The sequence below is a fragment of the Ranitomeya variabilis genome, chromosome 1 (genome assembly GCF_051348905.1).
Source record: "Ranitomeya variabilis isolate aRanVar5 chromosome 1, aRanVar5.hap1, whole genome shotgun sequence".
Classification (NCBI taxonomy): domain Eukaryota; kingdom Metazoa; phylum Chordata; class Amphibia; order Anura; family Dendrobatidae; genus Ranitomeya; species Ranitomeya variabilis.
In genome coordinates, this window is record NC_135232.1 from 785,362,967 (window position 1) to 785,378,898 (window position 15,932).

At 46.8% G+C, this 15,932-nt stretch overlaps 1 protein-coding gene across 1 annotated transcript in view; it reads left to right on the forward strand.

The window, feature by feature from the left end:
* Window positions 1-14,893: 14,893 nt before the first annotated feature.
* Window positions 14,894-15,932, forward strand: part of RAB3A (RAB3A, member RAS oncogene family) — a 92,809-nt gene continuing 91,770 nt past the window's right edge. Inside the window, exon 1 of the mRNA XM_077272853.1 lies at window positions 14,894-15,044. The gene's annotated coding sequence lies outside the window, so the exon portion shown is untranslated. The remainder of the gene's footprint in view (window positions 15,045-15,932) is intronic.

A 15,932-nucleotide genomic window follows, 5' to 3' on the forward strand; every position in this document is an offset into this window, starting at 1 on the left:
AATACCCCATATGTGGGGAAGACCACTGTTTGGGCGCATGGCAGAGTTCGGAAGGGAAGGAGCGCCGTTTTGGAATGCAGACTTTGATAGAATGGTCTGCAGAGGTTATGTTGCAGTTGCAGAGCCCCTGATGTGCCTAAACAGTAGAAACCCCCCCACAAGTGACCTCATTTTGAAAACTAGACTCCCCAAGGAACTTATCCAGATGTGTGGTGAGCAGTATGAACCCCCAAGTGCTTTCCCAGAAATTTATAACGTAGAGCCGTGAAAGTAAAAAATCATATTTTTTCCACAAAGATGATTTTTCACCCCAAATTTTTACTTTCACAAGGGTAACAGGAGAAATTGGACCCCAAAAGTTGTTGTCCAATTTGTCCTGAGTACGCTGATACCCCATATATGGGAGAAAACTACTGTTTGGGCACACATTGGGCCTCGGAAGGGAAGTAGTGATGTTTTGGAATGCAGACTTTGATGAAATGGCCTGCGGGTGTCATGTTGCGTTTGCAGAGCCCTTGATGTGCCTAAACAGTAGAAACCCCCCACAAGTGACCCCATTTTGGAAACTAGACCCCCCCATGGAGCTTATCTAGATGTGTTGTGTGGACTTTGAATCCCTAAGTGCTTCACAGAAGTTTATAACGCAAAAATGATTATTTAGCCCGCAATTTTTTATTTTCCCAAGGGTAATAGGAGAAATTGGACCACAAAAGTTGTTGTCCAATTTGTCCAGAGTACGCTGATGCCCCATATGTGGGGGTAAACCACTGTTTGTGCGCTCAGCAGAGCTCAGAAGGGAGGGAGCACCATTTGACATTTTGAACGCAAAATTGGCTGGAATCAATGGGGGCGCCATGTCACGTTTGGAGACCCCCTGATTACCTAAACAGTGGTAACCCCCCAATTCTAACTCCTACCCTAACCCCAACACATCCCTAACCTCAACCCTAATCCTAATCACAACCCTAATCCCAATATACCTCTAACCCTAATCCCAACCCTAACACGCCCCCTGTTGTACGCGCAGTGATACAGGATGTGTTCATTGAACACATGTGGAATCACCGCATCGTATTCATAGACTGTGTTATTTATCTTGCGGAGACGGAGCGTCTCTGCAAGATAAATAGACATGCTGTGGTCTGGAAAGACGCGCCGCATGTCCGGTTATGCAGGGCCGCCGGATGCGGCCCGGCATGCATAGTGGAGACGGGATTTCATAAGATTCCCTCCACTATGGTGTAACATCTTGATGCTGCGGCTGTATGCTTTTTTTCTTCATCTGACGTAATGTAGAAGTCGGGGGAAAAAGTAGGGGATGTGCTCTGGAAGCAATCAGTTATTGATGACTGTGTTATTTTATGCAGAGACGAGACCTGGCTGGAAGAAGTGATGGCGGTCTGCACTGGTTGAAGAAGAAAAGCAAAGATGAAGAACTTCAACTACAGACGTCACTGGTGAGTCAGTGTATTACATGTACCCGTACACTATATACAGAGCCTCTGTGTATCATGTCACTAGTGAACATGGTATTACCTGTATACTTAACTTACACTATACACTATATAGACTATATACAGAGCTCTTGTGTATAATGTCACTGGTGGTAATAAGTGTTGTTAGCATTGTGGTTTTTTTGTGTTCTGGTCATGGTGTGATTGTATTTGTCCCTTGTATGTGGTATTATTTGATCACTATGTGGTGGTAATATGTTGTCTGGTTATGGTGTGGCAGTATTTGTTCCCTGTATGTGGTATTATTAATATGTGGTCTGGTCACAGTGTGGTGGTATTTGTTCCTTGTATGTGGTATTATTCAGTCACTATGTGGTGATAATATGTGGTCTGTTCATGTTGTGGTGGAATTGTTCCCTGTATGTGGTATTATTCGGGCACTATGTGGTCTGATCACTGTGTGGTGGTATTTGTTCCTTGTGTGTGGTATTATTCAGTTACTATGTGGTGATAATATGTGGTCTGTTCATGTTGTGGTGGTATTTGTCCCCTGTATGTGGTATTATTCGGTCACTATGTGGTGGTAATATGTGGTCTGTTCATGCTGTGGTGGTATTTGTCCCCTGTATGTGGTATTATTCAGTCCCTATGTGGTCTGGTCATGCTGTTGTGGTATTTCTTCCCTGTATGTGGTAGTATTGGTTTTGGTATAGTGTATTGTATTGTGTATGGCAAGCATCTGTTCTCTCTAATATTAATTAGGAGAAGAGTCTTTATTTCCATTAGATATTATATACTTGGAACACAGCGGCAGAGATGCACAGACAATGGTACAGGATAAGTGATAATGTATTAATTGGTGGGGGTCTAACTGCTTGGACCCAATCGGCAGGATGTGGAACTTTCATCCCCATTAGACTGGAGCATCATGTGCAACTTGACCACTGATCCATTCATTCCCTCAGTGGCTGTGAGCGCTGCACTTGTTTTTTTCTGGAAACCCCAAACAGAATGAATGGAGATTAAGTCAGACATCCCACTTGCCGCTGCATTTTAAAATGAGGATAAGTGTCCTGTCAGGGATAAAACTTCCTCATTCTTCTGACTGGTGCAGTTTCTAACGGTCGGACCTAAACAATCAATTATCACGTGGAGCCCATGGATCGGTGATAACTTGTTTTAACCAAAGATACCCTTTAAAGCAAACTTCCCTAATTGTACATCCCAGTTATGGTGTGCACACAGTAGATGTGCAGTCAATGCTCCATTATAACAGGGAAATTGACTAACAGATATTTACATATTGCTGTAGGATGGGTCTCTAGGGTTAATTCCTCCTGTGCGCCCCAGACACCACAGTCCGACTCTGTTTAAAATGACCAATAATACCATATATAAGGGACAAATAACGTCACACCATGACCAAACCACATATTACCACCACAGTGACCAAATAATACCATGTACAAGGGAGAAATGCCATCACTTCACATCTTATTAAAGGATACATGAAAACTTATTATTTTATGATCACTATTCCCCAAGTGACCCCCAACCCTTATATTTGATATGCAGTCTGGCCTGTTGGTTAAGTGCCCCCCTTCTTGTTGGTCCTGAATAGTGATGAGCGAGTATACTCGTTGCTCGGGTTTTCCCTAGCACGCTCGAGTGACCTCTGAGCATTTATGACTGCTCGGAGATTAAGTTTTCATCGTGGCAGCTGAATGATTTACAGCTACTAGCCAGGCTGAGTACATGTGGGGGTTGCCTGGTTTCTAGGGAATCGCCACATATAATCAAGCAGGCTAATAGCTGTAAATCATTCAGCTGCCCAATGAAAACTAAATCTCCGAGCAGTTATAAATGCTCAGAGGTCACTCGAGCGTGCTAGGGAAAACCCGAGCAACGAATATACTCGCTCATCACTATTCAGGACCAACAAGAAGGGGGGCACTTAACCAACAGGCCAGACTGCATATCAAATATAAGAGTTGGGGGTCACTTGGGGAATAGTGATCATAAAATAATAAGTTTTCATGTATCCTTTAATAAGATGTGAAGTACAGGGGTGACAAGGACACTAAACTTCAGGAGGGCAAATTTCCAACGGATGAGAGATGATCTTGGTGCAATTAACTGGGACGATATCCTGAGACATAAAAATACACAAAGAATATGGGAGACATTTGTTAGCATCCTGGATAGGACCTGTGCACAGTATATACCGTATGGGAATAAACATACTAGAAATAGGAGGAAACCAATATGGCTAAATAGAGCTGTAAGAGGCGCAATAAGTGACAAAAAGAAAGCATTTAGGGAATTAAAGGAAGTAGGTAGTGATGAGGCATTAAATAAATACAGAAAATTAAATAAATTCTGTAAAAAGCAAATAAAGGCAGCAAAGATTGAGACAGAGAGACTCATTGCCAGAGAGAGTAAAAATAATCCCAAAATATTCTTTAACTACGTAAATAGTAAGAAACTAAAAAATGATAGTGTTGGCCCCCTTAAAAATAGTCTGGGTGAAATGGTGGCTGAGGATGAGGAAAAAGCCAATATGCTAAATGACTTTTTTTCAACAGTATTTACACAAGAAAATTCCATGGCAGACAATATGATCAGTGATAACACAAATTCCCCAATAAATGTCACCTGCTTAACCCAGCAGGAAGTACGTCGGCGTCTAAAAATCACTAAAATTGACAAATCTCTGGGCCCAGATGGAATACACCCCCGAGTACTGCAGGAATTAAGTACAGTCATTGATAGACCATTATTTTTAATCTTTAAAGAGTCCATAGTAACAGGGTCTGTACCACAGGACTGGCGTATAGCAAATGTGGTGCCAATATTCAAAAAGGGGACAAAAACTGAACTCGGAAATTATAGGCCAGTAAGCTTAACCTCTACTGTGGATAAAATCCTGAAGGGCATTCTAAGGGATGCTATACTGGAGTATCTGAAGAGGAATAACCTCATGACCCAGTATCAGCACGGGTTTACTAGGGACCGTTCATGTCAGACTAATTTGATCAGCTTCTATGAAGAGGTAAGTTCAGGACTGGACCAAGGGAACGCAGTGGACGTAGTGTATATGGACTTTTCAAAAGCTTTTGATATTCTGCCACACAAAAGGTTGTTACATAAAATGAGAATAATGGGGATAGGGGAAAATATGTGTAAGTGGATTGAGAGCTGGCTCAGGGATAGGAAACAAAGGGTGGTTATTAAAGGGAACCTGTCACCTGAATTTGGTGGGACCAGTTTTGGGTCATATGGGCAGGGTTTTCGGGTGTTTGATTCACCCTTTCCTTACCCGCTGGCTGCATGCTGGCCGCAATATTGGATTGAAGTTCATTCTCTGTCCTCCGGAGTACACGCCAGCGCAAGGCAATATTGGGGCATACAGAATAGAATTTCAATATTTGCAGATGACACTAAACTCTGCAGGGTAATCAATACAGAGGAGGACAATTTTATATTACAGGATGATTTATGTAAACTAGAAGCTTGGGCTGATAAATGGCAAATGAGCTTTAATGGGGATAAATGTAAGGTCATGCACTTGGGTAGAAGTAATAAGATGTATAACTATGTGCTTAATTCTAAAACTCTGGGCAAAACCGTCAATGAAAAAGACCTGGGAGTATGGGTGGATGACAAACTCACATTTAGTGGCCAGTGTCAGGCAGCTGCTACAAAGGCAAATAAAATAATGGGATGCATTAAAAGAGGCATAGATGCTCATGAGGAGAACATAATTTTACCTCTATACAAGTCACTAGTTCGACCACACTTAGAATACTGTGTACAGTTCTGGTCTCCGGTGTATAAGAAAGACATAGCTGAACTGGAGCGGGTGCAGAGAAGAGCGACCAAGGTTATTAGAGGACAGGGGGGTCTGCAATACCAAGATAGGTTATTACACTTGGGGCTATTTAGTTTGGAAAAACGAAGACTAAGGGGTGATCTTATGTTAATGTATAAGTATATGAGGGGACAGTACAAAGACCTTTCTGATGATCTTTTTAATCATAGACCTGAGACGGGGACAAGGGGGCATCCTCTACGTCTGGAGGAAACCGGTTTTTACATACCGGTAATAGGATTTTACAGAGTCCACGACAGCACCCACAACGAGAGAGGGGATCCGCCCACCTTCCGGACAGGAACCTACAGGTTAAAAAAGGGCGGTCTCCCCTCGCCCTCCAGTTTGTGTTCCAGAGTACAAGGGATACCGCCAATGAATCAGTACATGACAATATTATCTTAAACATTACTAAATACCACCACCTCTAAAGAGTGATTTCTAAGGCACACCTTACAACAGAGTGCAGGAATAAGCAACTAAATACGGGGGGGAATGTATGGGTGCTGTCGTGGACTCTGTAAAATCCTATTACCGGTACGTAAAAACCGGTTTTCCTATCGCCACGACAGCACCCACAACGAGAGACTTTCAAAGACTATTAACTGGGAGGGACCACAGCACTAAGTACTGAACGGCCAAACTGCAAGCTGGAATTAGCAGATAGATCAAGGCGATAGTGTTTATAAAAGGTGGAAGGTGATGACCAAACTGCTGCCTTACATATCATTTCAATGGGGACATCTGCCTTCTCCGCCCAGGATGATGCTATGGCCCGAGTGGAGTGCGCCCTGATGCCTTCGGGTGGTGTTACTCCCCTGGCAGAGTAGGCAAGACATATCGCTTCTCTAATCCACCTAGCGATAGAGCTCTTCGTGACACTGGAACCTTTTTTCCGATTCTGGAAAGAAATAAACAGAGCCCTACTCTGTCTCCAGCTTTGTGTCCTATCCAGGTATTCTAATATTGTCCTCTTTACGTCTAGGGTATGATATTTTTTCTCCTCATCTGAACCCGGATTTTCATAGAAAGATGGTAAATAAATTTCCTGACTTCTATGAAATTTAGTTGCCACTTTTGGCAAGTATGCAGGATCAGGTTTCAAGACAATCTTATCTTGGAGAATTATCAAGTAAGGAGGATCTACTGACAAAGCATGTATATCACTGACCCTCCTGGCAGATGTTAACGCTAAGAGTAGGGCTGTTTTCAATGTTAGATTTTTAATCGAAATAGATTCTAATGGTTCAAAGGGGGGTTCGGTCAACGCCTCAAGCACCAAGTTGAGGTCCCAAGGAGGTACCCTGGCAATATGGATTGGGTTAGAACGCTGACATGCCTTAATAAATCTAGCAACCCATCTATTACCAGCTATGTCACTGTTGTACAGAGCTCCTAAGGCTGATACATGAACCCTTAGAGTGTTGACCGCTAGACCCAACTCCCAGCCCTTCTGAAGGAATTCTAAAATGGCTGAGATCGGAGCATTATTTCCCAATGGTTTCTGGTAGAACATAAGGAATCTTTTCCAAATCTTTGAATAGATTTTTGTTGTAACCTCCTTCCTGCTTTTCAATAAGGTATTTACTAAAGCTTCGGAGAACCCCCTCTCCTTCAGAAGCTCCCTCTCAAGTTCCACGCTGTTAAGTGAAGAGTCTCCAAATCTGGATGACGGAATGGACCTTGAGAGAGGAGATCTGGAACCACTGGCAACACCCAAGGATCGGTGACAGACATTGCTTTGAGGAGAGAAAACCAAGGCCTCCTGGGCCAGAAGGGGGCGATTAAGATTATTCTGGCTCCTTCCTCCCGGATCTTCCTGAGAACTATCGGAATTAGACACATAGGAGGGAATGCATACGCTAGTCGGAAGTTCCAACGGACACGAAGGGAGTCTACTATGAGAGGTTGGTCTGCCCTGTGTAAGGATGCGAACCTCCTGGTCTTCTTGTTCTCCCTCGTAGCAAACAGATCTATTGTCGGTAATCCCCACAGATTGACTATCTGATTGAATATCTGCTGGTCTAGGGACCACTCTCCCTGACGAAGGGAATGGCGACTGAGGTAGTCTGCTTCTATATTGAGTTTCCCTTCTATGTGAACCGCTGTCAGAGATTGTAAGTGATCCTCGGCCAGAGACAATATCTGTGCTGCAGTGGTCATTAGAGAACGTGACCTTGTCCCTCCCTGATGATTGATGTAGGACACCACAGTCATATTGTCTGACTGTATTTGAACGTGCGAACTCTTCAGGGAAGGTAGCAGAGAAAGAAGAGCCTGGTTGACTGCTGTCAGCTCTCTTAGATTTGAGGAGTTCTGGGACTCTAGACTTGACCAACGCCCCTGGGTTAGAATGTCTCCCATATGGGCTCCCCAACCGAACGGACTGGCATCTGTCGTGACCACGTTGTCCGGGGTGATGGTCCAGAGGACTCCTTTTGACAAATTTACTGGATTGAGCCACCATCTGAGATCGTGAAGAGTGGCAGGCGATATACTGAACTTCCTGCTTAGAGCTCCCTGAAGATCTTTCTCTGCTTGAAGCACCTCGTACTGAAGCATTCGGGTGTGAGATTGAGCCCATCTCACCGCCGATATGCATGCCATCAAAGAACCTAGAAGAGACATTGCGTCTCTTAAACTTAAGTTTGGAGCTTTCCTTACGGCCCTGATCTTCTGAATGATCCTTTGTTTCTTTTCTTCTGGTAGGAAGGATGACTGATTTTCTGAGTCTAAGAGAACTCCTAAGAATGCTTGATGTCTTGTGGGCTCTAGTCTTGACTTTTTCCAGTTGATTATCCACCCGAGACCCTGTAGGGATGATATTATGGCCTTTACCCTAGATGTGCACTGAGCGATAGAATTTCCAATTATTAAAAAATCGTCTAGATAGGGCACCACCAGGGTTTCTCTTTCCCTGACATGGGCCATTGCTTCTGACACAACCTTTGTAAAAATTCTAGGAGCCATGGATAGGCCAAAGGGCATTGCTAAGAACTGGAAATGCTTAATCTGATGGTTTACCCATACAGCCATCCTGAGGAATTGCCGATGATCCCGGTGAACTGGAAGATGGTAATACGCATCTTTTAGATCCAACACTGACATGTAGCACCTAGGAAACAAAAGCTTAGTTGTTGATCTGATGGATTCCATCTTAAAGGCGCGGTACTGAAGATATTCATTCAATCTGCGTAAATTTATAATAGTCCTAAAGGACCCATCAGGCTTAGAGATTAAGAACAGCGGAGAATAAAAGCCAGTCTTCTCCTGATCTCTTGGTACTTCTTCAATAACTCGCTTTGTCAGTAATTGTTGAATCTCTAACTCTAAGGCCTGTTGTTGGGCCGGAGTATCCAGTGATGTTACAATAAAACGATTTGGGGGAGTTTTCAAAAATTCTAATTTTAAACCTGCCCCGACTACCCCCATTATCCAGGCACTAGATGTTATCTTCTGCCATTCTGCTGAGAAGAACTTTAATCTTCCACCTACTGGCAGACCTGCTTTATCTGCGTCTCCGTCTTGAGAAAGATGAAGGGTTTTTATAGTATCCACCTTTCTTTTTCTGATCCGACGACTCCCAGTCTCGATTATATGCCTGCTGGTCTGACTGGAACTTCCTGAAGGGCATGCGTCTCCGGAAGGCGTTCCTAAAAGTGGGATTAAATGCTTTAGGAAATCCCTTCTTTCTATCTTCTGCCTTTGCAAGTATGTCATCCAGCACCGGGCCGAACAGGTACTCACCCCTACACGGAATAGAGCACAACTTGGCTTTTGCCTGGGCATCTCCCTTCCAAGTCTTTAGCCAAAGCGCCCGTCGGGCTGCGTTTGAGAGCCCCGCCGATCTTGCAGCTAATTTCAGGGAGTCAATTGAGGCATCTGCGAGATAAGCCGCTCCTTCTCTGACCTGAGACAGGGAATTTAGTAACTTATCCCTAGGTGTTTTGGCTTTAAGCTGCTCTTCCAGCTGCGTCACCCAGACCATGATTGACCTTGCCGTACAGGTGCCTGCAATTGCAGGCTTAAAGGCTCCTGATGATGCTTCCCACACTTTCTTAAGGAGCATGTCCGCCTTTCTGTCTGAGGGATCCTTAAGGAGTCCTACATCCTCTAATGGTAGTGAGGCAGTTTTTGAAGTAGAGGCTACTGCCGCATCCACTTTCGGGATCTTCACCCACTGAGATAAGGTGTCATCCTCAAAGGGGTACCTTCTTTTTGCGGCCGAAGGTAAAAACCCCTTATCCAGTTTGTCCCATTCTCGTCTGACCAGATCTTTAATGGTCTCAACTACGGGAAAAGCTCTACGATTCCTCTGGTTCAGTCCTGCAAACATGATTTCCTGGGTGGTTTTTGGCTCTTTGCTCTCTGCCACCCCCATCGTTGTACGGACTGCTTTAATTAAAGTGTCCATATTTTCCATGGAGAAACAAGGCCTTCCTTCCTCATCCGAGGAGGCCGATGATGAAGTGTCCGAGCACTCGCCCTCTTGCAATGAAGGGCTGGAATCGGATATCACCTCCATGCTACTTTTCTCATGCCGCTTGGTTTTAAGGGATGATTTTATTTCCTCCCTAATTACTTCCCTTAAATCTGATACACGAAGGGGAGCTTCTTCCTCTAACGTGCGGCATATACACAACTGACATAACTTTTTTAGGTAGGTGTCAGGTAGTGGCTCCGTGCATAACGCACACTGCTTATGTTTAGACTTTGAGGTCTTTTTTCCCTATAAGAAAACATAGTACAGGGGACAATCTGTATCAGTCAATGGTTCAAATATAAAACTCACCACTGCTGATGAAACAATAAAGTACCGGTTTTTGAGGGGGTGAGGTACGACGTGACGTGCCAGGGTCCTGCTGCCCGCGTGCCACATCTCCAGTGTGCGATCTGCTGCTGCTCCTCTGCTCACCTAACGGTCGGTGTTCGGCGTCTCCTGTAGAAGACATGCTGCCGCACACTACTCACCAAGCGCTGCCTTCTTTTCAAAGGTCCCGCGCTCTTCCTCCCGGCCTCCTCCGGAAGTCGTTCCTCTACTTCCGGGTCATAAGCGCCGACATCTCTCAGGCGTCCTGCGCGCGTGGTCGACCCGGGGCGGCGCCCCTTCCCCCGGGAACGCCACCACGACCGCTCAGCTATTTTCCACCGAGCCGGTCCTTGCCAGACGAGGGGGGAGGCTGAAAACAGAACCTCCCCCGACGCTGCTTCCAGGCCCCCGACTCTGCCGTTCTCACCCGGACACCGCACAGAGGCTTGGCGGACCTGGGTAAGCAAAACCTGTAGGCTCCCGCCGTCCGGACAGGAACCCAAACTGGAGGGCGAGGGGAGACCGCCCTTTTTTAACCTGTAGGTTCCTGTCCGGAAGGTGGGCGGATCCCCTCTCTCGTTGTGGGTGCTGTCGTGGCGATAGGAAAAGAAGGTTTAAGCATAATAACAGACGCGGATTCTTTACTGTAAGAGCAGTGAGACTATGGAACTCTCTGCTGTATGATGTTGTAATGAGTGATTCATTACTTACCGTATATACTCGAGTATAAGCCGAGATTTTCAGCCCAAATTTTTGGGCTGAAAGTGCCCCTCTCGGCTTATACTCGAGTCACGGTCGGCGGAGGGGGCCGGCGGGTGAGGGGGAGAGAGCGTGTCGCATACTCACCTAGTCCCGGCGCTCCCCCTGCCCGTCCCACGGTTTCCGGGTGCCGCAGCTCTTCCCCTGTTCAGCGGTCACATGGTACCGCTCATTAGAGAAATTAATATGGACTCCACTCCCATCGGGGTGGAGCCGCAAATTCATTCCTCTAATCAGCGGTGCCAGTGACCGCTGACAGAGGAAGAGGCTGCGGCACCCGGAGACCAGCTGTCCGGGAGAAGGAGCCAGGGACGCCGGGAGCAGGTGAGTATTACATAGTTACCTGTCCCCGTTCCACACGCCGGGCGCCGCTCTGTCTTCGCGTCCTCTTGTTCTGACTGTTCAGGTCAGAGGGCGCGATGACGCATATAGTGTGCGCGCCGCCCTCTGCCTGATCAGTCAGTGCGGAGAGACGCCAGGACGGGACGCTGAGGAGCTGCAAGCAAGAGAGGTGAGTATGTGTTGTTTTTTTTTATTGCAGCAGCATTGTATATTGCACAGATTTATGTGGAGTATCTATGGGGCAATGGTGCAGAGCATTATACTGTATGTGGCACAGACTTATGTGGAGCATCTATGGGGCCATAATCAAAGGTGCAGGGCATTATATATGGCACAGCTATTTATGGGGCCATAATCAAAGGTGCAGAGCATTATATATGGCACAGCTATCTATGGGGCCATAATCAAAGGTGCAGAGCATTGTATATGGCACAGCTATCTATGGGGCCATAATCAAAGGTGCAGAGCATTGTATATGGCACAGCTATCTATGGGGCCATAATCAAAGGTGCAGAGCATTGTATATGGCACAGCTATCTATGGGGCCATAATCAAAGGTGCAGGGCATTATATATGGCACAGCTATCTATGGGGCCATAATCAAAGGTGCAGAGCATTGTACATGGCACAGCTATCTATGGGGCCATAATCAAAGGTGCAGAGCATTGTACATGGCACAGCTTTCTATGGAGCATCTATGGGGCCATAATGAACTGTGCAGAGCATTATATATGGCACAGCTTTATGTGGAGCGTCTATGGGGCTATACTGAACAGTGCAGAGCATTATATATGGCACAGCTTTATGTGGAGCATCTATGGGGCCATAATGAACGGTATGGAGCATCTATTTTTAATTTTGAAATTCACCGGTAGCTGCTGCATTTTCCACCCTAGGCTTATACTCGAGTCAATAAGTTTTCCCAGTTTTTTGTGGCAAAATTAGGGGGGTCGGCTTATACTTGGGTCGGCTTATACTCGAGTATATACGGTAAATTTAAGAAGGGACTGGATGCCTTTCTTGAAAAGTATAATGTTACAGGGTATATATACTAGATTCCTTGATAGGGCGTTGATCCAGGGAACTAGTCTGATTGCCGTATGTGGAGTCAGGAAGGAATTTTTTTCCCCAATGTGGAGCTTACTCTTTGCCACATGGTTTTTTTTTGCCTTCCTCTGGATCAACATGTTAGGGCATGTTAGGTTAGGCTATAGGTTGAACTAGATGGACTTAAAGTCTTCCTTCAACCTTAATAACTATGTTACTATGTTAAGTCCCTTATCCTGGCCCCCTTTATTTAATATTCTCATCCAGCCTGGCCCCCTTTATTTAATAATATGCCCCAGCCTGGCCACCTGTGTTTTTTGTCCACCCCGACCTCCATATGTGCATCCTGCTAATCATATATCCGTCCTGGCCCACATATGTGTCTTGTCCTGGCCCATATATACAGTGTCGGACTGGGGTGACAAGGGTCCACCAGTAACATTGACTTTGAGGGCCAACTTTTAACCTGCATACAAATATTACACAACCCTTGTTCACAAATTTACCTATATCTCTATCTATCTAATCTTCTAAGGGTCACTTCCGTCTGTTTGCAACGGGCACAGTCCGGCCGCAAATTCGCTTTTCCCTACTCCCCTCCAGTCAGTGCCCCCATTGCGGTTTAGCAGTCCGTTAACGCTGCTATTAACCCTGTGTGATCAACTTTTTACTATTGATGCTGCTTATGCTATATACTAAGTGGCTGTGCTATATACTACGTGGCTGTGTTATATACTACGTGGGCTATTATATAGTACGTGGGCTGTGTTAAATACTACATGGGCTGTTATATACTATGTGGGCTGTGTTATATACTACATGGGCTGTGTTATATACTACGTGGGCTGTGTTATATACTACATGGCCAGTGTTATATACTGCGTGGGGTGTGTTATATACTACATGGCCAGTGTTATATACTGCGTGGGCTGTGTTATATACTGCATGGGCTGTGCTATATACTACGTGGGCTGTGTTATACTGCATGGGCTGTGCTCTATACTACTATACATATTCTAGAATACCCGATGCGTTAGAATCGGGCCACAATCTAGTATAATAATAAACTGGGTAGTTTGGTTAATGAATGATGAGATGCTGTTTTTTTCTGTACAGAGTGAATCAAGTGAATTATGCTATGTGTTGCCCATACAGTGGGGATGGGGGCCCAAATCTGCACAGGGGCCCATCTGGGGATTCCTGTTAGCCTATGGGCCAGCCTGAACCTGCATATATACATCCTGGCCCTCATATGTCCTTTTTCCTGCCCCCCCCCCATATATCCATCTTGGCCCCCATGTCCCTTGTCTTAGCACCCCCATATATCCATCTCGGCTCCTATAGGTCCCTTGTTGTGCCCCCCCCCCCCCCCCCCCATATGTCCATTGTGGCCTTCATATGCCCCTTGTCCTGGACCACACATATATCCATTTTGGTCCCTTGTTCTAGCCCCCCGTACCATGCTGCATCCACAGAAGGAAAAAAGAATAGATTCCACTCATCTGAGTGTTCCCGGCGCCGTGCGGCATCCATCTCTACAGCTGTGGGATGCTCATGTTAAAAATAGCCGCCGACCTAGCAGACGCTGGCGGCTGATGTGAGTGCGCCCGTTGCAGGTGGCGTTAGGGTATGTTTCCACGGACCGGATTACATCAGGATTTGCTGCGGACTGGACGCTGTGACCAGATGTTACAGCATAGTGGAGGGGATTTTATGAGATCCCAACTCCACCATGCGTGTAGGGCAGCATCCGGAGGCAAACCTGCGTATCCAGACATGTGGCGCGTCTCTCCAGACCGCAGCATGTCTATTTATGTTGCGGAGACGCTCAGTCTATGAATATGATGCGGTGATTCCGCACGGTTCAATGAACACATCCGGAATCACAGCGTGTACAACAGGGGGCGGAGTGGAGTATCCGCTGTGTCCAAAGCGCAGCCATTACGCCCTGTGGAAACATACCGAGACAGTGACATCATACCCCGCCTGCGATGGGCGCACACACACGTCAGCTGTCCGCCTTCGCTGCGTCGGTGGCCTACTACGAGGGGCAATACATTTCACCTGACTGTGCGTCTGAGGACGTCTATGGAGTAATGGCGCTATGTGAGCTATATCTCTGATCCCAGAGGGCACAGGCCACTCTGTCCACTTGGGCTGGTGGTCGGTAACCATGGAGACACATAGCTCTGTGCAGGAGCTGTAGTTAGAGGGATTGTCCGCCTTTTGGTTAGCGGTGTCGTGCTAACACATTATTCCCCTAAGAATAGTGAGCAGCTCCGTTGCTATGGCAATTCCTCCCATTTTCCAGGACACTTGGACCTGCCCCCCACAGGAGCTAAGGTGCGGGCGCTGGTGACGTCACGCCCACACATAAGATGTGAGGGGTCAGTGCAGAGGCCTGTGAGCAGTAATGGCGGCGGCTGTCACTGTGTCACGTAGCTGCTGGCAGCAGGTGACATATTGTGCGGAGTGGCGCTGTGACAGCGCTGGTTGCAGGGAGCAGCCTCCGCCATCAATTATTCACCCCAGGGGCGGGCTCATCTTCCCGCTCACCGAGGCAGCCGTCGCCTTCTCATTGGTCAGCCTTGATTGCCAATGAAATCATTCACTTTTCCCCCGAAGGGGGGCGGAGACGAGTGTTGAAGCCACGCCCAGCAGCATTTCGCAGCTGTCAATCATCTGACGTCAGCGTGTGCTCTGCAGGTGCAGGGAGAGAGCTGCTGCATTGGTGCAATAAGACCGAGCTACATCCACAGAGGTAAGAATGGCGGCTTGTCCTGGCCATAGGCTGCAGTGGCGGGGATGCCGGCAGCTGCCTGTAACCTTCCTGTGTCATAGAGGATGCTATGGCAGCTCCATGCAGCAGGCTGCCCCCATTCCCTGCCCTGCTGCTGGGGGAGGGGACATGGCCGGCTTCTGCTAGCCCCACACATCTGCAGAGAGCCCTCAGGGATGGCTGTGGGTGCTGGGTGCCCTCTGTCATTGATGCCTCATCCAAGGGTGTATGATATGTGATCTGCCCACTGCTATTTATAACCATAGGTGCCACAATAAAGGCGCTGAATAATTGATGCCCTTCATTGAATAGGCTGTGCATTTTTCTGGATTATTTGGCTCGGTGCGGGGGAGGGGTAGGAATCAATGGCCGGTATAGGATTGGGCATAGGGCATCTAATCCATAAGGCAGGTGACCTAGTGAAGGATGCGGTAAGGGGATGCTGGGCTTCTGCTGTTTGGCATTTGTGCCTTTAAATAGCTTGACCTTCAACATCACACGTCGGTGCTGCCCGCATGCTGATGTGTTCTGCCCAAGTACGCCAAATGATGATATGTGGCCGACTACTGCCATGTAATATGCCGTATCTGCGTGCCCAGTGCATGGACTGTAGGAGATTCATTCATTCATATACATCCATCAGCATCCATGGCCATGGGGAGGCTTGGGTAAGGGTCTAATGCCCCTACATGTAGAGAATCCGGGTATTGTAGGAGGCTTCACCCCACAGCCCGGAGAAATGTCATCCAAATGGTGCCCACCTGGCATCCATGTGCCCCAGCAGGCTCGACCTCCACCAGATGACAGGCCATCCTATTAATGCAGGACACATTTCCCTCTGCGCCTGCAGAATGTGCACATTTCTCCCCA